The following is a 26,677-nucleotide window of genomic DNA, read 5'->3' as shown; positions in this document are numbered from 1 at the left end:
GAATGTTCACCTGTGTTCAGTGACCCATGGAAGAGGTAACCCTTCAGACCTTATGAAATGACTTGCAGACAAATTCATAGTGCAGATTGCCCAGTGGCAAATTACAAAGTCCTGGTTAAACCCCCGTGTGCCTGGATGTACTGACTTGACTGTTTTGCCTCTGTACAATGATGAGTTGAACTTTCAGCAGCTTAACTGAAGGAGCCATAAGCAGCATAACTGAGTCACAGAGGTAAAGGAATACTTATGGAAGGAGCTGACACACTAACACCACTCGGGAGACTCTGCACAAAAGAGCTATAGGATTTCCTTTAGGAAAAGATGAGCTGTGCATGTGGCTGTCATGCACAGGACAATGTCACCCTGCTGAGCACAGCGGGTCAGCCTGAACCACATAACAAAGCATTAAACAGAGGTGAAGGGAGGCAGCCCCACAGCCATCGTTCAGGCTTCAGCTCCATCACAGGGGGAGGCCAACTTTGACACTCCTGTGCCTTTTGCAATCCAATTTATGTCCCTTGTCTCTGTTACCACTGTGTTCCCAGGGGTCACGTTTGGGGCTGTTAAAAAATGCAGGCACGCCAGCACTGCAAACGGCCCCAGTGTGTGCCGTGTATGCAGCTGTTTAATGAGGCCTGCTGTCATTACAGCAAAATGACTCAAGAACCTTCTTAAAAAAGCCTCTTATTTATAGTATCATAGATTACCTTAATGTCTTTTTACTGGGAGGTGCTATGAAATACTGTGCAAACATTACAAGATGGCCCCAAAATAATGTGAATTTAAGCTGGATCTATCAAGGAAAACATAAATATTGAATGGAAGAGAAATAAATAGTTGAAATTTGCTGAAATCTTAAGCAAATGAGTATTTTTATGAAAACTATGCACTTCTGAGCTGGATTTCTACACCATATCTTTCATGTAGGAGTCAGTCAAGTGTATACTCTAGTACTAAATCCTAAGGGAGAGACCTATGTGTGAAGCGTAAAGATTAGTAAGAATTTTCTCCTACCAGCAAAACTACCTAAAATTCAACATTACAGAACAATGCTATTATTCACCTATAATATTGAGAAAGCAAGAGTTACTTTTTCCAGGCAGTGTCTCGGTTTTCACAGAGAATGTCAAAAACCTGTATGGATGTCCAGTCCTCTTCAAAGCTCTACGTAACCCTGACTATAAATCTTTCACCTATGCCATCCCACTCTGAAGTTTTCTTTCGTACTGAGTTTCATGTTTTCCTTCTACTCTCAGTTTTATACCTGCTGCTATCCAACAACTTACCCAGAATTATCTCGGACTTCTACTGGCATGTCAAACTACTTCCAGCCTCTCCATCGCATTTCAGTGCCGTCCTAATTTTTTTTGTAAAATAATACAGACTAAACTTTTGTATTGTGTTCATTTTTTATGGTTTTAGTTTATGCTTAATCTGTAATAGAGACATGGGAAATTTGATTTGTACCAACCTCTTTATGTGTTAGTGGAGGCTTTCTGTTGCCAGATAAACACAGCCTAGATGAGCCCTCCATGCACTATAGCTATGTATCCCTGTTTGAACAAGAAAAATATTTGAAGTACCTATCTAGTGAGTTATGGAGCTATCTGTGACATGCTGATTTAAACCTGGGCAGGTCCTCATCTTTCTACAGTGGATAATTACAGGTGAAATCTTAAATGGAAATGTATTAATTAGAGTAAGATCTGCTGCCAGCGCCCTTCCCATCAAAACTCAAAAGGAATGAATTGGAGCAGCAATGAAATGAAGCAGTAATGACAGGGCTTCCATTTAGCTTCTAAATCTTTTTTCTTAAATATCCATATTTTAATGTAGAAGACATTTTGATGATCCTAGATACAGTCTCTAATCAAACATTCTGTAATTAAACTTCTTGCTTTATCTATGTAAAATGCCAAGGAATTAGAGAAAGACTTACGCCTCTGGGTTAATCCCTACTTTAACTCAAAAGACATGCAGGGAACACAGTGTCTCACACCAGGTTTTACAAAGCAGCCATGGGAGCAGAAGGATGTCCCTGCACCAGAAAGCCCACATGGAGCAGAGCAAAGGAAAGCCCATGCCATGTGTGCTGTGTCAAGGCCCATGGGCTGGATGTGCTCCCAGCCCAGCCTGGCTTGGCTGCAAATTCCTGCCTCTCTTGACTCTACTCACTTTTTCCCCTATCCTTGACGAGATTCCCATATGGGATGTGGCACTTGTAAGCCATAGATTACTTTAATCTGAGAAGGACATTTTGGAAAAGACACAAATATACTGGGGTTTGAATGTCTTCATTCTCATGTGCCAATGTATAACACTGCACCCCAGAAAATTATGTTTTAAATAATAATTAATTTGTGAAGGGCCTGGCTTGTGTCTTACAGACAGATCTATGCCATACTCCCCGCTATTTGCTACATCTGTGAAATGTCCATTATTTTTCCATAGTTTAAATAATTGCATATCCGTTGCTTTCCCTGCAACACAGTACCATCTTCATTTCTCCTTGGCAAATCTCAGAAAAAGAAGCAATTTGTAAGAATGACAAGAAAATGGCTTCACATTTGTGTACACCACAGCAGCCTGACACAGAAGGAGGCTCTGGTGAGATTCACAAATCCTAATTCCCACTCAGTTTCAAGCAGACCAGATTAAAAAAAATAAAATAAAAATGAAAAAAACAAATGAAAAAGAAAATCACATGGACCAATTTGATCATAAAGATTCTAATTCAGCACAGGTTAATTGAGAAGTCAGATTTCCTGCTATCACTTCTGGAGAGGAGGGAGATAAGCAAACACAATGACTCTTTATCAACAATATGGGGACTTCATTTAAAGAGAGAGCATTAGGTTACAGGATAGAAGATTAGTAGCAATCAGCCTGCTCTCAGAAAAGAAAATGCACTGGGTAATAAAGATAGAAGGCATGAAGCTGGGTGCATAGAAATGAGGTTTGATGCCAAATATTGCAGGTCAGATCTGAGCTGTCACATTGGCACTGATCATTGCCATTGTACAATTACTATTATTCACCTGTGATCTTCTATCAAGTTGATGGCTCCTCCCACCCACCCCATTTGTTAATGGCATTTTAATGAAACAAAGGTCCATCTTTTGTCTCTTTGAGATCACTAACCATTGTATAATAGTATATGAAAGACATTTATTTTTTCCCAATCACCCATAAAAAGATCTGTTATTCTCTTCCTTAGCCACAACCCCATAAATCCGAGTACAGCTCTGCATTTAAAGGCGGCAGGCTGATTTTTCCTTTTTCTTTGTGTGTCATGTGTTTTCCTTGCCAAAAAGTGCCTGTTTTGTTGCAAGTGAAAGGAGAATTTTAAAGGATGCTAGAGAATCATAAAGACTCCCCTTTCCCCAATCCCAAGCATGCATTCACCTTATTGTTCTGCTGACTAAAGAATTAGAAACCATTAATATTGTCACTGCTGGCAGGTCGGAAAAATACTTATTCTGTAGTCGAGTAGATTAATCCGAGGGGGGAAATAACCCTGCAAAGCCCTGGAAAAGCTGCCTGCCTAACCAATCCATTTTCTAAACCCAGATGTTTTCAATCTGTTTAAGTGTTAATCTCATGATACTTCTTTTTATGCCTAGCAAAATGATTTCAACATGTATTGAACTATTAAAGAATTCATATAATTAGTGTGGTACTTATTTTTTTAATGAAGAAGCCTTTAAATGAAATCTTATCTATGAGTTTGTCAGTTATATGCTCACATTGATTATCAAGACATGTTAGGACCTCTTGCCACTGGCTTTTTTGATGAGCTCTGGAGACTGCCCAACTACACTCTTCAAAGAAACTTACACTGAAATCAGAGGCAGTGTAATACTAGGTAAGCTATAAATTAATTCTTCTGTGATGAGAGCCTGAATAAACTGAGATGTAGGCTTCAAAGAAGATGATGGAATGGTTTGGTCTAGGAAAGCCACAGGGCACTTGTCCCATCTGCACAAGGGCAGGGAATTTCTGATGCTTGGCAGCCTCCCTTGAGAACTGATTTGAGCAGAACAGTTAAACTACAAAGCAGTTATCACAATATTACACCCAATGACTAATTGAGGATCCTGGACAGAGCAGGAGGAGTGGGCAGAGGTGGAGGTCAGAAGTACTGCTTTGCAGAGCCCGTGATGGATATGTAGAATAGATTTGCAAATGAAGGCACTGGAATCCAGCCTCTGACATTTACTGCTGCAAGAACTGAGTAACTATGAAACACAGCTATAGTTAGCCATTTTTCCTGAAAACTGGAGACAGTTTTCGTTCTTATACACACCCCTCTTATGCCTTTTCTTGGCATGACTTTGGCCTCCTCCGATAAAGAACTGGTTTGAAATATGACAGCTAGTTTTAAGCCGAGACCTCTTCCGTGACAGGTGGTGATGGGCTCTGCTATCTGGGCTCACTCTGTGAAGAATAATGGCTTGTGAAAGGAAGGTTACAAATAAGGTCATGAAGCAGCTCAGGAAGCCTTGCATTTCATGTCAAGTATCTTAAAGGTTCTAGGAGGGCTGCAAAAGCTTTCCTCTAGGTCTGCTGATTGACAGATCAGCAGCATGATTATAGCCTGATTTTGATAAATCATATTCATCTACCGTTTGTGAAAAGCTTTAAAAGCACTGCTCGTGAGTCATGTGTTCCTGTGAAATACTTTATTGAATCCATAGGAAAAAAGCAGCTTATGCCTTCGTGTATGTCCTGCTGGCATACATACTGCATGGTAGCTGGCCTGTGCCATCCAAAAGCAGGACCTTCACCTTGGAGAGCTGCCCAGACTGAAAGTGCCACGCTCAAGGGAGTCACTTCTAGTTTTCTGACTCACCGTGGACATCCCAGTTCCCTAAGGGCCATTTAGCCCCTGAATCCTGGAGCAAAGCCCTTTTGCCTAACAAGTAGGCAGTAGAATTTGTCTGTGGGAACTGGCTGGTGGAGAATACAGGGAATTGCAGACAGCTGAGCTTACCCACACAGGCTGAGGGGTTTATTGTAGGGCTTAAAGATGCTTCTTTTGTAAGTTGGGTATGAGAGGAGGGAGAAGAATCAGTTTCAAATTAAAATGAGGATTTTTCAACTCATCCTTAATATTTATAAGGCTTCTTTTGCCTTACAGACAAATCCTCAAAGAGAAGAGGGAAAGCTGCTCCTCCTTAGTTCTTGTGCCTTTAGTTCAGCTTCTCATTGTTTATACTACTCTAAGCAAAATAACTGTTCTGGAAATGCAGTCATTTACAAAATCCAGCCCACTAAGCCTTAAACAGCAGAGACATGTCCTGCTATGTTTGTTCCTTTGTTGTTGCTATGGCATTACCACACATTTTTCCATGTGGGAAAGGAAATCCCATGGAGACCGGATAATAAAGGCCCGAATTTCCAGGGCACACTGTCCGTCTCGCCTCTTGACCTGTTTGACACCCTCTTTCACCAAACCTGCATTCACTGAACCCAAATAAACGGCCAGCCATCAAAGGAAGTATTTTAAAAGGATTGCTCATGGTTAGCCTTGATGAAATACACACTGGAAAACCTGCATTTCAATCACGTTTGGAGTTCTGCATTTCAAAAATGGTTTTGTTTAACTACATCAGACTTGTCATTCAGGGAAGTTTCCTTCCGTAGGATGACTGCATTTAAAAGTCAAGTTAACCAAACCCAGACAAATTTCCCAGGAGGCTGTAGAAAGCCAGACAAGCATCTCACACAGTACCTGACCTCTGTGCTGTACCAGGTGTATCTGCCTGCTATCAGCAAGAGGCCAAGATGCTGCATGTTTATACATCACCAAATCACAGTGGAGTGTCATGTCAGGAGGTTTCATCAGAATATCATCATTGTATGTTTGTTGTTGGGACAACCTTGGCTTTGACTCTCCACTTGACTTGACACTGGTTTATAAAGATTAATCCTGTGTCCTAGCCAGTCTGCTCTGCCTAAAGCCCCTGATCATTCTGAGTTGCACAGAATCATTGTGCCTTGCTTTATCTTAGAAATAGCTATTTCATGGTGTTCCCTGAGATTATACTTTACATGTATGTTAAAATTGATGTGTAAATACAAGTTTGTAAAATGCTCTGGGACTTTAGTTCTACGTGAATTTTCATTCAGGCCAATATACAAGATAGTAATTGTCATACTCTAATATTCAACTAATTTTAATGTATATCTAATTATAATTTGTCACCTGTTGATGTAGTTATTAGGGAAGAATGTGCAGTTCACAACTGACCAAAGAGCAAATGTGTCAGCATCAGGATTGTTCTGATGCAAAATGTCATGGTGTATTTTGAACCAAACCTCTTGGACTTCATTTATTGTGTCTTGCACTGCTGTCATTTCTGTGTAACATAATTCAAAGGCACTGGCCTAGCCATCCAGGCATATTAAAAGTGCCTTTTTTCCTCTCATCTTTCAAAACCACATATCTATATTGCATATAGGATACTGCAGCCAGAAAACACAACCAGCCAGCAAAGGATAATCTGCCACAGGCAACATGCACCTTGTGGCCTTCCAAATTCTTCAGACAACACAGGAAAACAAACAGCAGCCTTACAGACTTAATGGACTTCTAATGGATTTGATGGATTCTGCATCAGCAGTTTCTAATGGAACATCTAAAGAGGACAGTTTTCCTTCCCAGAGATTCCTATAGGACGTGAAGTTGGAGTGCAAAGGCTCCAACTTGTAACACTTCAATGCTGTGGAAGAGAACTCATGGCAAGACTGAAATCCTTCATCTCTTCTGAAAAGTGATTGAGTTTCCAGGAGATAGTAAGCGAGCTGTCTCATATCACAGCACTCAATAGTAGCAAAAGGCACCAGTAAATCCCATGAAGTTTGTGATCTCCTTGATCCATTTAACTCAACTCCCCAGGGCTGGTGACAAGGAGGTGCAGAAACTGGGGCTTGAAGTCTGCTCCCATGCCCAGAGAGAGGCTATGGTCATAGATGGGGAGTTGTTGTACAGTTATCAAAAAGAAGACAAAGTCCAAAATGCTTTTGTTGAATACAGCTAGGCAGCAGTGGTAATAGATTCCTCCTAGTTATATATCCGTGACTTTGTCATTTTTGCCTAATCTTCTAACTTCAGCTATTGATAAATAAATAGTTTTACAAACCAGAGTGTAAATCACCATTCACTGCTGAGCTACTATTGTGCCTCCCATTTATAAGGCAGCTTGCAAGCTTGTTTTTTTAATCAGTTTGGCTTGACATTTTATTTTCCTACTATTATTTATGAGCTGTATCTTATGAATGGATTATGTAAAATAGTTTAATTCCAGTTGTTGCAATTTCTCAGATTCCATCACACAAAAGCTTACTTTGAGTAGAACACTCAGGTCCAGACTTTGTTCTCAGTTGTGCTGATACAAATTAGACCATCATCCACTGAGATCAAAAGGGCTTTGCTCAGATTTACAACCCTTAGGGGCATTTAGGAAAAATTCTGAGGAATGTGCTTTTTAGAGTAAGCAAAAGCACATTGCTGCTTCCAGCAGCACATTTCACAGGTGGGGTTAACCTTCTGTCCTCAGCTCAGTAACTGAACCTGGTGATTCTTACAGCAAAATAATTATCAACTGCATTCAGCTGTGACTTGACTGCCTTTGTTAGAATACGTCAGAAACATGGATGGGTGGATTTGAGAACATTTGCTTTCTAAGATTTTGAATGCAGTCACTTTCAAGCAACTGAAACCTTCACAGCTAATTAAAGCAATCAGTCCCCATTTGATGGCAGGTGTTAGCTCTTTTCTGTGAGAGCAGGTTACTATTGTCACAAAGCAACAGCTCTTGAGCCTTTGCATGTAAAAACTATCTCCAGATGCCAAGAATCTTGCCAATTATTACTCTCCATTTCACAGGTTTCTCTGATCTCTCAGCATCTGACTTCACACCTGAGTGAGGAACAGAAAACTTGTGAAAACAAGAGTTTGGTTGCTAAGGAGCATTTGGCATGTATTTTTGCTGTTTATTTCCCTATACTAAATGATAGTTCATTTCTCAGGATGAAGCATGTGATGTGGCCTGCAGCAGTTGTAGATAAGGTGTGGTACCATGCAAAGGAGAGAGAAAGAACTACGAATTTCTGCTTCACATTGGCTTGCTCAGGTTATTGCTCCACGGTTGCCTGGCCTCAGGTCACTCAGTCAAACTGCTCAGTTCCTGCATTCAGTGTTCTACTGGAGCCCAGCCTGGTGTCAGAACAGCAGCCGGCCATGGGAGGCTCACAAGGAGGCAGCCTGTTCTCTGCCACTTGCGAGTCAAACTGGTTACATTTTTCATCTCAGCACACGGAAATAGGTATGGTTAATTTGTATGTCATTGTTGTGACAACGCATAGCCACCAGGATGACAGATGTCTCAAAAGCCATCACAGGGCAGTTTTTCAAAGACTGCAAACCCAGTGCAAGGCAAAGGCATGCCATTCTGTGTGTTTAAACCAGGCAGTTACAACCAGAGGTATGCAGATTGCACGTCTGCAAAGCTATAGCTTCCTTGTTTGTAGAAGTGCCTCTCAGCTGAGTTACTTAGGGCTTTCCAGGGTCGCTTGGCTTTGCATTCAGGCAAGGAGAGCTGGCAGAACTTGCACAGCACAAACTGCTGCCTGAGGCCTGACACTGCACATGGCCAACGAGTTTTGCTGGTGCTCTGCTGGACCCAGCACAACTCCTCCCTGTTTGAACTACAGAGGTCCCAAAGACCAGCTTTTCCTGGGAGCAGGGAACAATCCTGCACAAGGCCTTCAAGAGTAATTTATTCTGATTTAGAAGGGCATGTTATTCTAATGGCATACCATGCTAGGCATGATACAGTCTGAATGTTTTTCACTGGTTACAAATGTGACCTTCATTAACTCGTCTTTGTGCGCCCAGATCTACAGGAACAGCTCATTGCATTTTCAATTTAATTTAATTTGAATGATAATTTAAAAGTTGTTTGATGCAAATGCGACCATCTGCATCCTTGCAGCTGACACAGTTTTTAAAGAGGAGTTTGTGAGCAGGGGTGGAGGGGAGAGCTTGGTGGTGAGTAAGAGCCATGAGCTTTGCAAGGTGGTTTACTGCAGGGTGTGGAGCACCCTGGGAGCAAGCTGTGAGTGCCTAGGGGCTGAGCAGGGAAGAGAAGAAAAGCTGAGCCAAGAAATTGCTGGTTGTCAAAGCTGTACCTGACCATTTAAATGTGGTGATCTGAAGTCATCAGACCATCCTAGCTTATGATGCTGCTTGTTGTCTGAGCCACTAACTGCCCCATGTATGTGCTAGCTAGACCTGCTGCAATACAAAATGCACCATAGCTTAAACTGCGAGGAGGGGCTGGAGTAGGTTCTGGGTTGTCTTGTGCATAGCACTTCAGTGCCTAGCAAATACACTGCATGTAGCTCTACTTGTGGTTTTAATTGCTGGCAGTAATAGCACTATCCTGAAACTAGAGCTTATGGTGATTTTGATGGGGATGGGGAGAGGGATGTAGAAAAACTCCCTTGTTTTGCTGTGACTGAATCTAAGCTGTAGGTCTCTGGAAGCAAGGGCCTGCCTGTTCCTCCCCTCTGCTGTACACCTTGCAATACTGGATGCTTCATGACAGTAAATAAACAGTGCTAATGGCCATTCGTTCACAGTTACTGCTTGGCTACCAAACTGAATAACTTGATAAAACTGAAACTCTGAATTGTTGCACTGATTCTTCTAGGATTTGGTTGGGGTTTTCTGCTGACTTCATTCTAAACAGGCTAAAATGGGCTCTGTGTCCAATTCAAGCTCTTGAAAAAGAGGCAGAGCAAGCATTTGCCCATAATACTTCCCTGCTGGCAGCCTTGGTCAGGTAGGATGGAAGGGGAGCTCCTTGCTGAGCCCTCACTCTGCAGCAACAGTGCTTCTACTCTGCACCCCAGGGAGTCATGCTTGGAGCCTACCATCCCATGTGGCTCCAACCAAACCTACCTGAATTCTAGTGGATGAGCTAGCAAGGGGAAGGGAGCTGGGGAAGGATTTGAAACAAATTACTTTATCCTGTACCCTGAAAATCTGCTCTATTTCAAATAATGCTTTTTTTTTGGCACCTGTGCACAACAGCCATTGCACTGGTGCTCATGGGAATGCAGTTGAAAGCTTTTAGCTAAATTTTGCAAGCATCATCTCCCTTGGAGTTACAAATCTGGATAAGGGAAATGAGCAAAATAACCCTTTCTAATAAGGAAGGAAGGTTGATTGGGTTAATGTTGTCTGTGAGTCAGGAGACCTAGTATTAATTCTTAGGACAACCATATATTCCTGAGAGGCTGAATTCCTAGTGATTCCTAGTGAAAGTCAAGCATTGGCACTTCTGCAAGAGCAGACCATACTCATCTTTGCTCTGTTCTAGGGATCACACTGTGTGCTGCTATCTTCTCAAAAGCAAAAAATAAGCTGCTGCCACTTCAGCACGATGGAGTTATAAGTACAGTCTATGCCAAAGCACTACTGAGGAAGCCAGATCCCCTATTAAAATGAGCGTGTACATTATAAGCTAGGATTTATTGTCTTAAACCTAAGAACTGGATGAAATGCTGTTGGAAAAACAACCCAGCAGTTTTCTACTGCAGAGACTTCACTGCTGATGCATTTATATAACATTTTCCTTGCCCTTTATTTAAAATCATGTTTTCTGCTATTTCTCTAGTGCTCCCTAAACTGGGATATAAGAGATCACAACATCTTTGACAACGATTGCCTAGAACTCCCCATACGGCTCAGCTGTCTTACTGCATTGCATTTCAGATGCCTCTGGGAGCTGTGCTAGCAGTCACTCAGGAATACCAAAGCTTGGAGATACTTGTGTGGCTGCATTTTAGGTAGCAAGATGCACATATGACTTTGTTAAAACTTGGTTCCATTTGAAATTCACCTTGCAAGCAGTCTGTCAGCATTCTTGGCTCTCTCTCTGACAGTAGAAGACTAAATGTAGCAACCTGACTTCTAATGGATGGCTCTTACTCTGCAAATTATGTTTTAACTTTATTTATGAGCATTAAAAAATGCTACTTAAGTCAGCTTTTGGAAACACATGAGAGAGGTCTCTGATTTTCTTACAAGAGATCAGACTGAGTGAATAAAGTGAACAAAGAAGCTGAGAAGGTGGTTGGGAACCAAAGCTTTAAATGGCAACTGTAAGGCTGATTTCTGATAGTGCTGCTTCCTGAACCCATTAGAGAAACACTTAACAGAAAAAAGGCACACACCCCCCTGGAGAGCCTTCTACCTCCTGTAGAGATTTGGAAGAAAGCTCACATCTACCCATTAGAAAAAAAGTACTTTTAGCTTTTAAGTTCGAATTACGGGTCCAAACAGCATATGCTGGAACTGAACACAGTCTTGCTGGGAAGGGATCTGCCAAATCTGAGGCTGCTCTAGCAATAAATAATAAACCTAATCAGGCTCCTTCCCTCTGGTGCACTCAGTTTTGTGACAGTGGTATGACGGGGCTTCAGAGCCACTCTTCTGAACAGGTATTCAGAACACCACTGAAGTATTAAAAAACCCCAACAAACAAATAAAGCCACTTTTCTTGAGAGGTGCCATTAGAGACAGTCATGTTATTTGTGGTTGTATTTTCCTACCACTGCACATCAGCTGCTTCTGAAAAATTACAGGAGAAAAAGAACTACAGTTAAACAGCAGCTGCTGTGACTCCTGTGCATTGCTATGCAAGCCAGGGAAAGCAGCTATTTTATACAAATACTGATTGCAATGTGAGAAAACTATGGACACTTATTTTTCTCACAATACTTAGTTACATGGTATCAAACATCTCTTTGATAGAAACCTTATAGTTCGGCTTTCAAGAGGCAAAATCACTTTAACTGGTTGTGTTACAAGGCCTGCAGATTTCATCTGTCACTGAAAATCCTTCTGTGCTTCCTCTACAAACACACAAACATCAAACGGTGGAGCTCTTCCAAGGCTGTCAGCTCAAGTATCCTTTTCTGGCCTGGAAGATGCTTAAAATGGGAAGTTTCAGAAACAGAGATGAGAGGACCCACGTTTTACCTTCTTCATGCTTTCTGCAAAAACTCCCACTACATGCATTGCTCTTTGTTGGTAGTTCCAAGGATTTTACTTTTTATTTCTGGATCTCTAAGCTTTGGCTTTTCCCTCTGCATAAACCTTGAAACCAGTCAGAGGAAATGAATGGTGCTTTTCCACCAGCAGCTCTGTCAAGCCCAGTTGGTGAGCCATGGCTGGATAAGCCAATGAGTCCCGTAACAGCTAGCAATGCTAGTGAAAGGGGGGCTGTTAGTGCCTTTGTTGTAGGAGAAGTTGTTCGCTACTGGGGTAGGAACCCCCCAGCAGCTTGGTAGCTGAGCCCTTTCCCCTCGTGTCCTCATAAATTAAACATAACGGCTGCCGCCCACTCCTGCAGACAGCAGTGTTCTAATAAATCATGTAAATAGTCTTGGAGCTTCACCGCCCTTTATTTCACTTGAGTCCCGTAACTCAGCTGTTAATTGGATCTAAGATAAAACCTATTTTACTGCATGTTTCCTAGGCAGGATTCTGTAAAGTCCTCTCCAGAATAATAACCCATAGCATTGCCCTCTTTGTTTTGCTCCTCTCCAGCACTGAGGAGGAGAGCAGAAAGGCAGCATGGCCAAGCTCATGAGAAATTTCCTTCCTCGTGGCTCTCCGTGGCTGCTCTGGTTTGGCTGTCAGCTCTGAGCCACCGGCATCCTGGTGAAGATTCGTACTGGTTTTAGCAACAGTAGCACAGCTGCCAACTCCAGGCTACTTCTGCCTCCAGTCCCAAAGCAGAGGTTTCCAAGGGGCCTGGCAGAGTAATCCCTTTGGAGCAATTATACGATGCTGTTCTAAGCAGCAAATATTTTACCCTACCAGTAAGCTTGTTTGTCAGAAAGATCTTAGAAAGTTCTGGTGTTTTAATTGGTGTAATGCACCTTTTCAGTTGGGAATTTCATCACTGAAACAGACATGGGATGTACAACCAAAAAGGCATTTGGAGGGGTTTTTGCCTTGGAGAAGTGGAACCCCAAATCTTCTGTTTCCTTCTTCCTTTCCACTAATTGCAACACAGAATAAATTTCAGGCCTTTTAGGATAGCTGCTTAAACAGGTAAATAAAACCTGCACCTGGGGAACTGAGGAACAGCAAGCTTTCTTCCATTTTTGCCTCTCGAAACTGGAATCCTATTTTAACAGAAGATTTGTTGCAAGGTCTCTTGTCTAGAAATTGTCACCTCCCTGGTCCTGTCCTGTGCGGAGTGGACAGTATCAGCTCGGGATGTAACTCCTTTTCCCTGCAAAGCAACTGGCCTGTGCTTTGCTGTGCACAGAAAGCACTGAGAGCAGAGAGATGCCCTCAGCCAGCGCCATACAGAGATGCAGCCTTGCACAGGTCACGTCAGCTACAGCAGACTGGCTACTGGTTTTATTGTTTGTAGACCTAAGCTGAACCAGTATCTAGGAGCAACAGCAGCATAATTAGCTTTGGCAATTAACACTGCTTAAATGAAGCTGCGGCAAGACCAAAGACACTTCTTTAGATTACAGAAGCAGCAATTAGTGTTTCATTAAAGTAACAAGCCTAGCTAAGCTACTGAGCCTGCCAGGGTGTGCTGATCTAATTTTGGGACCCATCAATAAACCCAGCAGGCATTAAAGTGAGATGCATCTAGTCTTTCACCACCACATTTGAGAAGCCTGACTGGAAAGTGACAGAAGATTTTGTATTGGTTAGATAACAGTAACCTCTGTCTACACCTGAAGTATCACTGGGTAGCACCAACTACAGAAAAAGCAGATGGGTGCAACTGGGTACCTCCAATCTAGTAGTAAAGAAAGTAGAAATCATTTCCTGTCTTATCTGTACCCCCATGCAAGTATCCTTTTTGTTAGCTTTCTGAAGAATATATCTCTGTGCCAGTTTCGCATTGAGTTCTCTGGCTGGTTTTTGGTCTGAAAAGTAATGCATGTGTTGAAGAACATAGTGGGGTTTTTTTGGATTTGGTTTTAAGCCTTGCCTGCAGCTGTAGGTTGGTGGTTTGTTCACCTTAAATATGAAGTCAGTTCTGCCTTGAGAGGAAGGGGCTGACACCATGCAGCCAGGTGGGTGCTAGTGCTCAGCGTCAGAAGGACCAGGTTTTGTCACTGTTGGGCATCAGAGAGTTAGGATGGTAGAGGTACATTACATGCACATACAACTTTTAAATGCCAGGTTTCAAAAAACATTAACTGTAACATAGTGCATGTCCCTCCCTCCCAGCATTTGTGCATATTAAACTCCAGCTAACATACCAAACAGTATTTAGTGGTTTTGCTAGGAAATACCACTAGAGAATCAGCAGAATGTACCTTTTTTGTTTGACTGTTCTTTGGCGTAACACAGGGGAAAAAACCCATCCTGCTGTGAAGCTTTCTGTCATCCTAAGGGTTATTACACAACACAGCAGTTAATACAGCGTCTTTTCCTTGCAAACTGCTTTGCTGTTTTCCGTGCTTTACTGTAACCAGTAATTTTCAGCAACCTGGAAGCTTGATAAAATAAACAGGCACAGAGCTGTACTGTGAAAGAGGCTGATCTGATAAAGTCAGGAACTTTCTAAATAGCAGTTTTCTTGGGAAGTGTTCCTGTTGCAACCAACAGTAAGAAGGGCTTTGGAGGTCTCTCTACTGAATCAACATGCACTTTGCAGTTCCATTAAAGCTTTCTTGCAAGAGCCCATTTCTGGATATGCCAGAAAAACAGGAATGCTTTCCTGATTCCTGGAGATGAAAACTTACTAAGGAGGAGAAAGCATGTTCCCCCATTCACTGTTTACTTTGATTAGATGGGAAGGTTTTATTTATGGCTGTATATCAGGCTTGGGACTTTCAAGCGGGGAGAGTAAGACAGAAGTCTCTAATGTGGCTTCCATGAAGTTTCTGCCACTGAGCTGTGTGGAGGGGAAGGAGCTTGGCAATGGGACACCCATTCACAAGCTAGGGACAGGCTCCCTCCTCATGATGTTGTTGTTCAATTCCCACTAAAACTCTTTGACCCCAGTGCTGGTCAGCGTTGGGAGCTTTTGTCACAGCTCATTAGACAGCAGGAATGTGGAAGCCCAGTGACCTTTCTCAGGGGGACAGGCAGAAAAGCAACAGCACAAAGGAGGGAAGAAAATGTTGCACACTTTAGAGGAGAAATAATTGAATGTTATTGTGATGGAAAACACTGGGCTGACAACAGGCAGGGACAAAAAATCTTCCTTTTAGGGTGTTGGTTGTGCGACATGTGGGGTTTCGACATCTATTCATTCAGCTGGGTTCAGCTTCCCTTCCTACCCCTCCTTTGGCTACCAGGGAATTTTGGAGGCTGAGGAATGGCTCTCAGGTCCCAGTGATACTGGGCATGGGGTTCCTGGGCACTTTCGTGATGCACTGGAGCGAGGTTCAGAGGTGGAAGAGCTGGCATTGCCTTCCATGGCAAAAGCAAAAGAAGCAAGAGGTCTAAATGTAACATTTCTAAACCTGTTAGTCAAAGCAAACTTTCAGCCTTTCCCCTAAAGCTCCCCAGCTTCTATACTGGGGGACTAGAGCCAATGGGACTGCTCCCATCTGTGACTCCAGATTTTCTCCTTCAAACAGGTCAAGGCTTCCATCACATTGTTCCCCCATTCATTTCACTTCCAGTTTTTATTCAGTCTGACTTCTCCAGTCTCCTGAGATAAACTGATTAATTCTTTTCCCCTTCATAGTCCCCTGAGTTCCTTGTTCAATCTTTCCCGCCTCAGTGAGATCTTAATAAATGCTGCCTGTGGCTGGAAGTGGGATTGGGTCTCAGAACTGTAATTAATTCTTTACCTCCTCCATGGCTTCAGTAGGCTATTTACAGCCATTAGCCCAAGCAGAAGCAGAGGTTTGCAGGCTACCTCCTACTTTTGCCCCTGATTAATATATCTACCCTATTTTCTCCTTGCTCTCTTGCTTTTCTTGGTTTGCCTTGTATCCAGTTTACTGTCAACATATGAAAACACTGACATGCTTCCCGTCAAAATGTAATTTCAGAGACAACAATTGCTAGGCTTTCCTCTTTGCTCATGCTATGTTACTTGAAAGCCTCTTAGTCCAGGCTGGCTGCTTGTGACAGGACATCCAGACCCATAGCAGCAGCATGACCATGGTCTTGACTATAATCTCCCTAATTGCTTTCTGTAGTCTCCTTTCCAGCAGCAGCTTGCAGGATTTTAACTCTAGCACAGTGACTGTCAGCTCTGGGAGAGCTTTGGAGGCATTGCACAGGAGAACGTAACCAATTGGAGGGAGGTGGGTGAGACCCGGCACAGATGACTAGGAGGATTGTAAGGTCCAAATGATAAAAAGCTATTAAAAAGGTTTGTGGTTGTTGGCAGATCAGTAGAGGGGAGCACAGTGAATGTTTGAAGCCTTTAAACACTACAGAATTATGCAGGCTGATACCACACATTATAAAAAGGAGTGGACTGAAGATAATCTAGGGATAATTGAGGGAGCTGTTCCTGGCTGGCTGTGGGAGCCTCCTCTGGCAGGGATGAAAGACCCTGTCACTGTCACTGTTTTATACTGAGGGAAGTGCCTCAGCCTTCCACCTGGGACCTGCTCAGGGTTTCAGCAGTGAACTGCAAAGCTGCATTCAGTATGCCAGTGAGGTAGCGAATGCAAATTTCCTCCTTCTCTCTCTTTTGGGTGAGATTTATGCCACCTCCACATGCACAGCCTCCTGGCAGCAATAAATCACAGAGGGGGAGGGAATGCTGCAAGGAAACGGTTATCCTGCAGTTTCTGTGCAAGGGGCAGGGAGATGAGATGTGTTGGGATCAGCCATCCGCTCCCAGGCATGTAGCCCTAGCACTGCAAACTTGGTCTGGCACATGCTCTCAGTCCTTCCCACACTACACTAGAGATCAAACCCCCAGAGCCTGGGGATTTGCTTTTTAGTCATCTCTCTTCCCTCCCCTCCTGTACCAGTGTTGCCCAAGTACCCAAGGCTGGGATGGAGCTGTCAACATCATCTTGGCAGACAAGTTTATTAGAGAGGAGCACCCTGCGCCAAAGCCCTCCCTGGTACGTGATGAGCATTGGCTGCATCACAGACCTACAGCTCATCACAGATCTACATCAGCAGTCACCTCTCCCATCGGGACCCCTCTCCTTGGGAACTGTCAGTATTGCTGTCAGGTGCCTTCACCTCTGCACTGCAAAGCAGAAATGGAGGCAGGACAAGGCCACAGCTGAGCACTGCAGGAAGGTTCTTGGTACTCATACTAACCCTGTGAGGCACCAGCTCAGTGTTCTGCTCCAGTTTGCAACTCCTTGGCAAAAATGCCCAGCTGATCTGATAAAACCTTATCTTTCCCCAGCAGCTTCAGCCACCTCCTAACCTTACCTTGCAGCCTCCCTGCTCCTGGGACTCTGGCTGGGCAGCTGTCAGGACTGGAAACACAGGAGATGCTGAGACCCCTTCATGACGGCCACAAGCAGCAAGCGCAAGAAGACACAAAGGGGACAAGTTCCCTCCAGTGCATCATGCTGAGCTCAACATGCTCTGCTCCCCAGTGCCCCTGCAGCTGGCAGAGCTTGGTCAGGGGAATGAGCCCTGCTCCAGGGGATCTGGGTTCAACCTCCAGGAAAGGCATTTGGCTGCTGCCTGTAAGCACCTGACTGGTTTAATCCACTTTCAGTGCAGAGCTCTGACAAGCCCCCAACAGAACTAGGGCAGCTAAAAATACTCAGTGCACAAAGAAAGTAATTTGGTTAGGACTGAAGTGATCTATCTCAAACCAAAAATGTGCAAAATGTGGTCTCATCAGGTCAAACATCAGAAAAGGAGCAAAAGTGTGAACTAGTCACAGGGCTTAAGAAAAGCAGCAAAATCTGAAGATTTTGCTAAACTCCACAGCAAGAGCAGCAGGGCCTGTACCAGCATCACAGGGAGGTGCCTGCTCATTTCTCCACCATACGCTGACTTTACCTTTACTGTCAGTCTAAATCCTGCCAATTATTAAATTATCCAACATGCAGCAGGAGCACAGCTCGATGGGATCCAAATGGTGTCACTACAATTATGGTAATTATCTGAAAACAAGCCAATTACTCCCCTCCTTTTCGTGCCAGTTGGTACCAGCATAGCAGCTGTTCGAGGCAAATTTGTTACCGCGTTACTGTACATTTGTTAAAGGTTGAGGTTGTAGATTCTAACCCTCTTTTAAATATTCAAAATGCTATAAAGTCACGGAGTGTATAACGAAGTAGGATTTTTTTAAATGTTGGAAAGGGAGAAATTTCTTTTATATGCCAAGAGAACCGGTGGGAAAGTGATTTACTAACGATTGCTGGCTGGAAATGTGTACTTTGCAATCAGCATAGAACTGAGCTATAAATTAACCTGTGTCAGCTTGTTAGCTCTACCCATCTAAAATGAGTTAAATGCAGACATTTAGTGAGGATCTTATACATTTCCCTTTCTTCAGTTTTGGCATTTGGGATGCTCAACACATCCAGAGGCATCTTGCAGGATTGGCCCCTGCATTGGATTCGCTTTCAGCAACTCGTTCAATTTGTCAAGTGCTTTGGCTCATTAAATCATGTGAGAAGCAGCAACACTCTTATGGAGAGGGAAGGCAAAGGATGTCTCAGCTCTGCACACATCCCTGTGAGCACTGCCCCAGGCAAAGCAAGTTGGGCCAACATTGGGCAGAGGAAACTCAGCCCACATGAAGAGGCTCCTGAAAAGATGTTATCAGGTGTCCTTCATTTTGAACCTGTTCATATGAAGGACAGCCTTGCTTAGATTGGTGAAGGTTTCACAACATACAAAGCCCACCGTTTGCAACTACTGCCAGAGGTCCAAATGAAGCACCCTTGGGCCACAAATTAGCGTGACCTCTCATTTTGCACAGGCCTTCCTTGTAGAAACACGAATCTTCCATCTCATGTTTGCTACCATATCCTCCCTTGGGCTGACCTTAAATTATTTTTCATGTGATGTTTTGAAATCTTTAGCTTTGATGTGCGTAAAACACTTCTTTCAATAAATGTCATGAGCAGATTAAAGAAAATTAAACAGTGGAAAGAAGAGATAACTACCTTCTGGCTTGAACAGCATCTTCATGACAACTGCATGAATCAGCTATGAAAAATGTGTGTTTCCCTCTTTGTGTTCATGGTATGTGCCAGTGGGTTATGTTTATATCTGTGGGCTTAACATACACCCCCCTGCATCTGTGTAATTCCCTGCAGCTCATGTGCAGCTACAGAGCCAAGGCACAGGGCAGAGCTTAGTTCCTGGGAGCAGGTTAGTGGCATTAGCCTGCTGCTTTGCTTGAAATAATTAGCCTTGCTCACAGATGACCTCCACAGCAAGCCCTAAAGGCTGACAGATTTGGGTTGTATTGGAGCAACAGGGAAGCACATTTCAGAGTGCTCCTCCTTGAGAAACCTCTGCTATGCACTCCACCATCAGTCCAAAGGAACTGGAGCTGGGCATCGTGGTGCCCATGCACCTGGAGCAAGGTTCTCACTGCTACAGACCACAGGGCACAGATGCAACCACCTTCCTAGACATCCCTGCTACCTCCCTGCTATTCTTAACTGATACTATCTGCTTTCCATTTTCCTTTCCCAGAAGCTCCCTGTTGCTGTCAAGAGTGACATGCCAGGACTCCCTGCATTTGGGGTTGTGACCAGTTCCTGCTAACTTGGCAATATGTGAAATACCACCTCTTGCAAGAAAGTGTAAGTATGCTATCCCCTACTGATCACCACTCGATTCTTCCTTATTATTTAAGATTTACTTATTACCTTATCCTTTTGCTTTACATTATTTCCACATTTGTTGCCTATTAAAACTGCCCAGCTCAGATCTCTCCCTGTTAAGCAGCAACAAGATACCCAGCCAAAAGAATTACATTTGATAGTGTGGAAAAAAGAAAAAAAATATAAAAATAATCCAGGCAGTCCCTTGCCCAGTTGTAGAATTAGATATGAATGAGTGTGTAAACAGGTTTCTGCTTATCAGTGCTGCTGCTATCTGCTGCACACAAACTGCTCAGCCCCACAAAATCCAATTTCCAAGAGGTTAGAGGAGGGAACTGTTTGCAGAAACAGAGCAATACAAATCTCCGAAGCCACAGCCCTCATTACGCTGATGTTAGAGAGAGAAATGTCGCTTGACTCCTCCTGGCACCCAAAGGTGATACTTTCTTTTGTGACTTTGATTAGAATCAGCCCAGCCTTGCCACTGGATTGTTTCCTCCCATATTCTTATGCTTGTGTGGTGGGTCAGTGAAAGCAGCTAGGTCCCCTTTGCAGTTATTGTGCCCAGAGCAGGCACTGGGCACTGGGTGTCTGCAGTGCACCCTGATGCTATGACGCAATCATCCCGTTTCTCCCAAAACAGCCTGGAAACTTGAGGTGGAAACACCAGTCACACACTGGCAGGAGAGACAGGAACACAGCCCACTGCCTCCTGCAGGATGTCCTGCACCAAGCATGCAGTGGAAGTGAGAGGTCCTGTGTTTAAACCCCTTCTGTTTTGAGCTTTTGCCAAGACCTGGATATGGACAGATGTTGCAGCTCAGTCCTGGAGGAGCTGAACCCTTCGAGTGCCCTCTAGCATTCAGGAGGAAGGAGCACAGCATGGGAGATGCTGTGGGCTGGACCCTCTGACCTGGCTGCTGTAGGTGACAGCAGGGAGCATACAGCAGCATCCAGTGGCAGCAGGACTGTGCAGTGCAAAAGACAAATGTGCCTCGGCTCCTGATGTAGGCACAAGCTCTTTGTTTATTCCCAGATAGAGTGATCAGGCAGGCATCTCCTCTCCTGACACCTCCTGGAAAGGGTTGTGGCCCAGAAGCTGACTGCCTTAGTACAAATGCAAACTGTAAGCTGATTAGATATTCATAGATACTCTTTCTTGATTAGCTCACCATTAATATTTCAGTGTCAGAACTGGATGCATACTGCCTCCCTGCTCTCTTCCTTCCTGCTTAATTAATTTTGACCATCACTGACAACAGTCTCCAACAGATAGCAGAAATTGAAGTGGGCTGTTCCGTGACTTTGCTTGCCGTAAACAGCTATTTGCAATTCCTTTTCATACATCACCCACTTGGCACAAAGAGACCGTGGTAGCAGAAAATGAGTCTCCCTCATAAGGACTTCAGAGCTCCAAAAGAACATTTGATTATTTGATAAAAATATGCAAAAAGACAATGCAGTGGGCGCAACTCAGCAACAAGATTTGTGTCTCACCTCAACCTGCTGGCTGTGATGCCAGTAAAAAAAATAGAAAGGGATAGAATTGTTAATTTCTCTTTAAAAAGAAAGGGCCTTTGATTTAGGGTAGCTCATAAAAGCCAGAGCATTGCCCAGCTGTGAGGGGTGTGGTAATTGCTGCAACTCCAGCAGTAGTATGAGCAGCTCACTTCATAAAATGCAGGCTGCACGGCTGCCTGATGCACAGCACACACATCCACAGCTGATAATATGACATGCTGCTAATAGTCTGGTTGATTTTATTGATGTGCTCAAGATATATGGGGGCAGAAGAAGCAGCGAAGCACAAATTATACAGGAGCATTTGTTCCAGCCCAGCCCAGGGGACTGTCTGCATTTGCCTGTGCTCCTCATGGGCCCAGAGGGATGGGAGCTCACCTGCATGACAGGAGGCCAGTTGCCACCTCCCAGGTGCACATGGCCCTGTAACATCATGCACTGGGATTGCTGTCACAATGTGCCTACCTGGGACCAAAGCAGCACTGGCTTTGCAGAAACAACATTTTTGCTTTTTTTTGCTGCCACCCAGGCTGCATGCTGCTGCTGCAAAATAAGCCCTTTGCTGCTGGACATGCTCCACACCTCCATCCGTTGCAACAGCCCATCCCACCCTAACCTACAGCCTCTCCTTTCCCAGGGAACACACCACAGTGGTGATCCAAGGCAAGCAGAAAGGCAGGAGTGACATGTTGCAGCCTTGCTCAGCTCCATCCCTTCCACACAGTAACTCAGGCTGTTAAATGCCTGGCCAGAGCTCACCATCTGCTTCCAGTCTTCTAGGAATACTGCTGCATAATTCAATCAAAAAGGAGAAGATCCTTGTTTCACTGAATCATAAGTCACTCGTCAAGTAATTATATTTTTATATCCCTACCAGGAGCAACAGGGGCTGTTCATTTTATCAGCTTTAGCAGCCAGAGCCATGCTCTGCCAAGGTTATGGGTGGGAGAAGAACACTATTTAACATTTCCTCAGACATCCAAGGCTTATCCATGGTTTTAGTTTTTTGGTTAGGCAAGTGAATAAAGCCTTTCAGGACCAAGGCCTTTGTCCAGGAGTGCTCTTATTGTGAAGCACAGAAAATGCACCACTTGGACCAGAAGAACTGACCAAACCATCAGCATAAAGCTCATTCCCAGCAATGTGATTATGTCAGGTCTGCTCTTCCAAGGCAATAGACAGAGCCGCTTCTGCAGTATAGCAGTTGCTGCCTAACCATGGAGCAAAATCCTGCTTATCCCAGCAGCTGGAGGACAACATGGGGTTGCATCCCCCTCATGTTGCCTTAGATAGATCAGATGAGATTAGTTCAGGGGAAAAGCCAACCAACTTGGTCCATCAGAAGTGCCCGGGATGCAACTCACAGGACTCAAAAAACTGAAGGAGTCTTTTGAAAAGATCCCAAATGGTAATCTTTTTGGAAACTTTTGCTGCTCTTTGGGGCAATTTCCCCATGTTAGACACTTCCACTATCCCACAGTTCGTACCCTCTCCCCAGACAGCCATCCCTTAGCACCACTGGCCTTTCCTGAGTTAGTTCTCCACCTGCTCTTTCACTGCCCCAGATGTTCAGTCATTTAGACAGATTTATTCCTGTGACTTTGAAAAGGGCTTCACCATGTTTCCATCTGTGTTTACACTCAGTGCGGGATAAATTTCTCCTCCTAGCAGATATGTTCCTTACCAGCAGAGAAGTACAACAGCATAGATTCATATGGGAAGGCAGAGCAAAGCATTTCCAAGCCAGCGCTCGCCTGGGAGCTGTTCTACATGCCCACACAAGGACAGAGACCTCTGCCAGACTACCTGCATTATCAAACTGTGCAAGAAGGAAGTGGGATCTGGCCCAGAACCACTGCTCACGCATCCACTCTCAGGGCTGGTTCCCCAGTTTACCCAGCACCTCCTGCCAGTTATTCAGGATACTGAAGCCAAATGCTCATCTAGAGCACGCAAAGCAGGACTGGAATGCCCCACATCCCAGTGAGGGACCCTGCTGGCCAGCTGGGGCTGTGGTGTTGGAAAGGCCCATTTTGTCTGACCTTCACAGCTCCTCTCTCTGTGCCTTCTCTTAAAGCAGAACTGGCTGATGCACCAGCACAGCCGTTTTTAACTGCCTGGGCAATTTGCAACACAAAGGACTGTGAGCAGCTGCATCACAATTTATCACCTTGCTCACCAAGGCTAGGCCAAAACATCTCTGCTGTATGGCAACAGCAAGGCCCCAGAATGACTTTCCAGGTGGATCTACAGATAGTGTGAGCTTCATCTAATCTCAGCAGGACAGATTTTGAAGCATATAGGGGCTCACTGCTTCATCCCAAATCTGGCATCAACTTTCAGGTTTCAGGGCAGCATGCTGGTGCTGACAGACGGCTGTATGTGCTGCCTTCATTGCTGTGTCCTGACAGGTCCTTGTCCATCCCCACGTTCAGTTGACTGTTACATTAGTCAGGATCCAACCAGCCCAGCAAACATATATATCTCACACAAAAGCCAGAGTCTATTTTCCATACTGCTAATATTGGATTAGCACATCATAACAGGCCAAAACCTTCCAAAATTGACAGACACAAAGAGGGCTGGACACTGGGGTTGACCAAAACTCCCCAAAACGCATGCTTCTCTTGAGCAGACTGAACTACAACCTGCCTCTGAGTCCTGAGCTCCCTGTTAGCATTGGAGAGAATGGGGATTTTTTTCTCTGCATTACACCACACAGTCCAGATGGATGAGTCAATAAAGATCATGCGACATTTATGTAATCGCTTCAGCATGCATGAAATCCAGCTAGGAGTTCCATTCCCCATAGCAAAGGAGGACATTCAGGTGGCCCTGGGAGGGGTTTGCAAGGGTCTGTCTCCATCTTCCCAGCAACAGCAGATACAAACATGAGCCAAGCCAGGGGAAAAAAGGGACAAGCCAAACTATTTCTGAAGGGAAATACCACCTGAAGCTCACAATCACATAGCAAGGAGGTAAGGAGACAGGCTTCTTCCCAGCACTGTGGGCATGCAGTATGCAGGCTGGGGAGCCTCTGATGACAGCTGTTAACTGATGCTCTAAAGCTTTGCAGGAGCTGGTTTATTATGTCCTTTCTGTGCTACCTGCAGCCTGAACTTAAATGGGAAGAAGGACCCTCTCATGCAGTGGTTCTCTCCTGCAACAACCAACAAGCACAGTTAAGCTCCATGAAAGATGAACCATAATCAAAGCCATCTCTCCCCAGAAGCTCATGTGATGTGAGGGAGCTTGCTAGGAAAGGTATGTCTGGAAGAACCTTCTGATAACACCCCTGAGCTCCATGCTGGAACCTTGGAAATGACAACATGAGAGTAAATGCCCTGCATTGTAGAAGAAGGAACAACTAACTGCCTGTAAACTGAATGGAAAGTAACACAGGGAAGCAAATTGCCTCTAGAACTGAAGTATAGATTTTCCCATCTGAAAGATATGGCTCTGGCACAGTGCTGGGGTCCTTGGGGCTGGCTTGTATTTCCTCAGAGGCTTTGGAGCTTCAGTGGCACTTGCTATTTGTTGTTCCCACTTATTACAAAGCACTGTCATTATTTACAAAATATACTTTTTATGGACTGTTACTGCACCCAAGTGCAGTAACTGGCCTAAACTCAAATCCCCAGGAGAAATGTTGAAAGAGAAGCAATTCAGCCACATATTAATATGACAAGGATTTCCCCAGATTTAAGGCAATAGGAAATATGTTTTGTACACCAGAACTAGTCCTTTCCCACAGTATAAAACTGCTCTTTTTCAATGACAGCAATGAAAGGATATTGCTTCTGTCACTGATGTCACTGGAAATGTATTGCCCTTTTCCAAGAAACCAGTGAAAGGACATGGCTGGTTTATTCTCTCAGTGAGGCTACTCATTTAGAGAGCAATACACTGCCTCCAGCATTAGCCCAGACACACTGCTCCTGCTGTGTTCCCTGCCTGAAGGGAGGGCAAAGGCACCATGTCAGAGGGTTTGTGCCAACTGGCAGAACTGTACCTGAAGAAAAGCAAAGCAGAGTTTGAGAACTAAGCAGAAGAAAGAAAACTGTCCAATTGTTAGAGATGGAAATTAATTCATAACTTCTCTCACGGAGGGTGAAGTGGGGCTCAGCTGCTGTACAGTGCAGCCAGGATCCAGCCCCTTCAGCAGCTCTGCACCTCCTATGAAATGAGCTTAAACCCTGCGAAGGCTAATGTACCCTTAACCTGGCTGTTAGGAAAGCTGCCAGCCCTTCTCCCTTTTACTGCTAAGTTTAATGATCTGTCTCTCCACTGAAGATTTCAGGTTTTCAAAGTAAAATGAAATGGTTCTCAAACCAAGATGATCTATCACATGACAGTATGCACCAAAGAGCATGGAGAAATTACTTTTTCAGCAGGAACAGAAATTTCCTCCAGTGAAAGGCTGAAGTTGAGTCCATGTTTGTGGTTCCACTTTCATGCCTGTCGATCTGCAGATCTGGCAAGTTCATTTTGCTCCCCTGCAACATCCTCCCAGGTGACAACTCCCACTTGGAAGGTAGATGGAAAAAAAGTCAATTGTCTGTTTTAACATAGGAGTTCATCAAATTCTCTTACAGAGACTGGGGGAATACCATCATCTGGGCTTTGGTGCTGGTGCCCAGCATCTCCACAGTGTTCAGAGCAGTCCCTGCTCTGGGACACATTAGCCTAAGGCCCAGGATGGTTATGGCTTTATACTGAGCTGAATCCTGGAGCAAATTGGCAAAAAATGCTGCAAAAGAGGATCTTCATTAGTGTGAGTGTAAAACTTGAGAGCACACATAAGTCAGGTGTAAGCAATATTGGCACTGGAGCAAAGCACCTCTCGGGCTGGGCTGCAGCAGAGGCCTGTCAGCAGGCTCCTAGCATCAGACATGTATTAGTTGTGTCAGGAATTAGTGAGAGTTCACTGACTGAATAATAATGTGCCAAAGGCAGTTTTTCATCTTTACAAATGTAATTAAAGAAAGCAGGGGGAAAAATTATTGCACCAGGGGAGGAACCAGGGCTTCCAACGGTGTTGACTGCTGTCTCTATTGCAAGGATGAGATGTGAAATGCGGAGGGGAGAGGGTAAAGATGGCAATGAGGGCCTGAGCAGTGATGAGGATCATGCAATTACAGCTGTGATGGGGGCGTTGCTCTTTACAGAAAAGGAAGGCAATGGGAAAACAGAAGTGCTGTCCTTGTGACTCAGGAGCTGGACCCATCCCCAAGGTCAGGTTTTACGCTGCTAGTTTTTACTTTCATGCCCAAGCACTTCATATCAGGACTGGACTTTGCTTTATTTTTGGCACTTCTCTTGCTTAGACAAATCTTGCAGTTTTGGGCAACCTTTCTTGGATGGC

At 44.2% G+C, this 26,677-nt stretch overlaps 2 protein-coding genes and 2 long non-coding RNA genes across 8 annotated transcripts in view; 2 read left to right on the top strand and 2 right to left on the bottom strand.

Moving 5' to 3' along the window:
• The window catches only part of SPATA22 (spermatogenesis associated 22), a 33,847-nt gene extending 26,325 nt beyond the window's left edge, over positions 1-7,522 (top strand). Inside the window, exons 9-10 of the transcript XR_009726963.1 lie at positions 5,141-5,936; positions 5,981-7,522. The gene's annotated coding sequence lies outside the window, so the exon portion shown is untranslated. The remainder of the gene's footprint in view (positions 1-5,140; positions 5,937-5,980) is intronic.
• The window catches only part of LHFPL7 (LHFPL tetraspan subfamily member 7), a 62,544-nt gene that overhangs the window by 19,034 nt on the left and 16,833 nt on the right, over positions 1-26,677 (bottom strand). The window lies entirely within an intron of this gene.
• The window catches only part of LOC133217827 (uncharacterized), a 26,295-nt gene continuing 1,104 nt past the window's right edge, over positions 1,487-26,677 (bottom strand). The window contains exons 2-3 of the long non-coding RNA XR_009726970.1: positions 25,675-25,838; positions 1,487-1,553 (exon numbers count right to left, since the gene is read on the bottom strand). This is a non-coding gene — a long non-coding RNA (uncharacterized LOC133217827). The remainder of the gene's footprint in view (positions 1,554-25,674; positions 25,839-26,677) is intronic.
• LOC133217825 (uncharacterized) overlaps positions 25,838-26,677 on the top strand; it is a 14,703-nt gene continuing 13,863 nt past the window's right edge. For 3 of the 5 annotated variants that reach the window (XR_009726967.1, XR_009726964.1, XR_009726966.1), the window contains exon 1: positions 25,838-26,546. This is a non-coding gene — a long non-coding RNA (uncharacterized LOC133217825). The remainder of the gene's footprint in view (positions 26,547-26,677) is intronic. The other 2 variants (XR_009726968.1, XR_009726969.1) reach the window with 2 other exon arrangements.

The sequence above is a fragment of the Neopsephotus bourkii genome, unplaced genomic scaffold (assembly GCF_033783945.1).
Source record: "Neopsephotus bourkii isolate Nb327-2 ecotype Australia unplaced genomic scaffold, CSIRO-AGI_Nbou_v1 NB_1154, whole genome shotgun sequence".
NCBI lineage: Eukaryota > Metazoa > Chordata > Aves > Psittaciformes > Psittacidae > Neopsephotus > Neopsephotus bourkii.
This window is presented reverse-complemented; position numbering and strand designations above follow the sequence as displayed.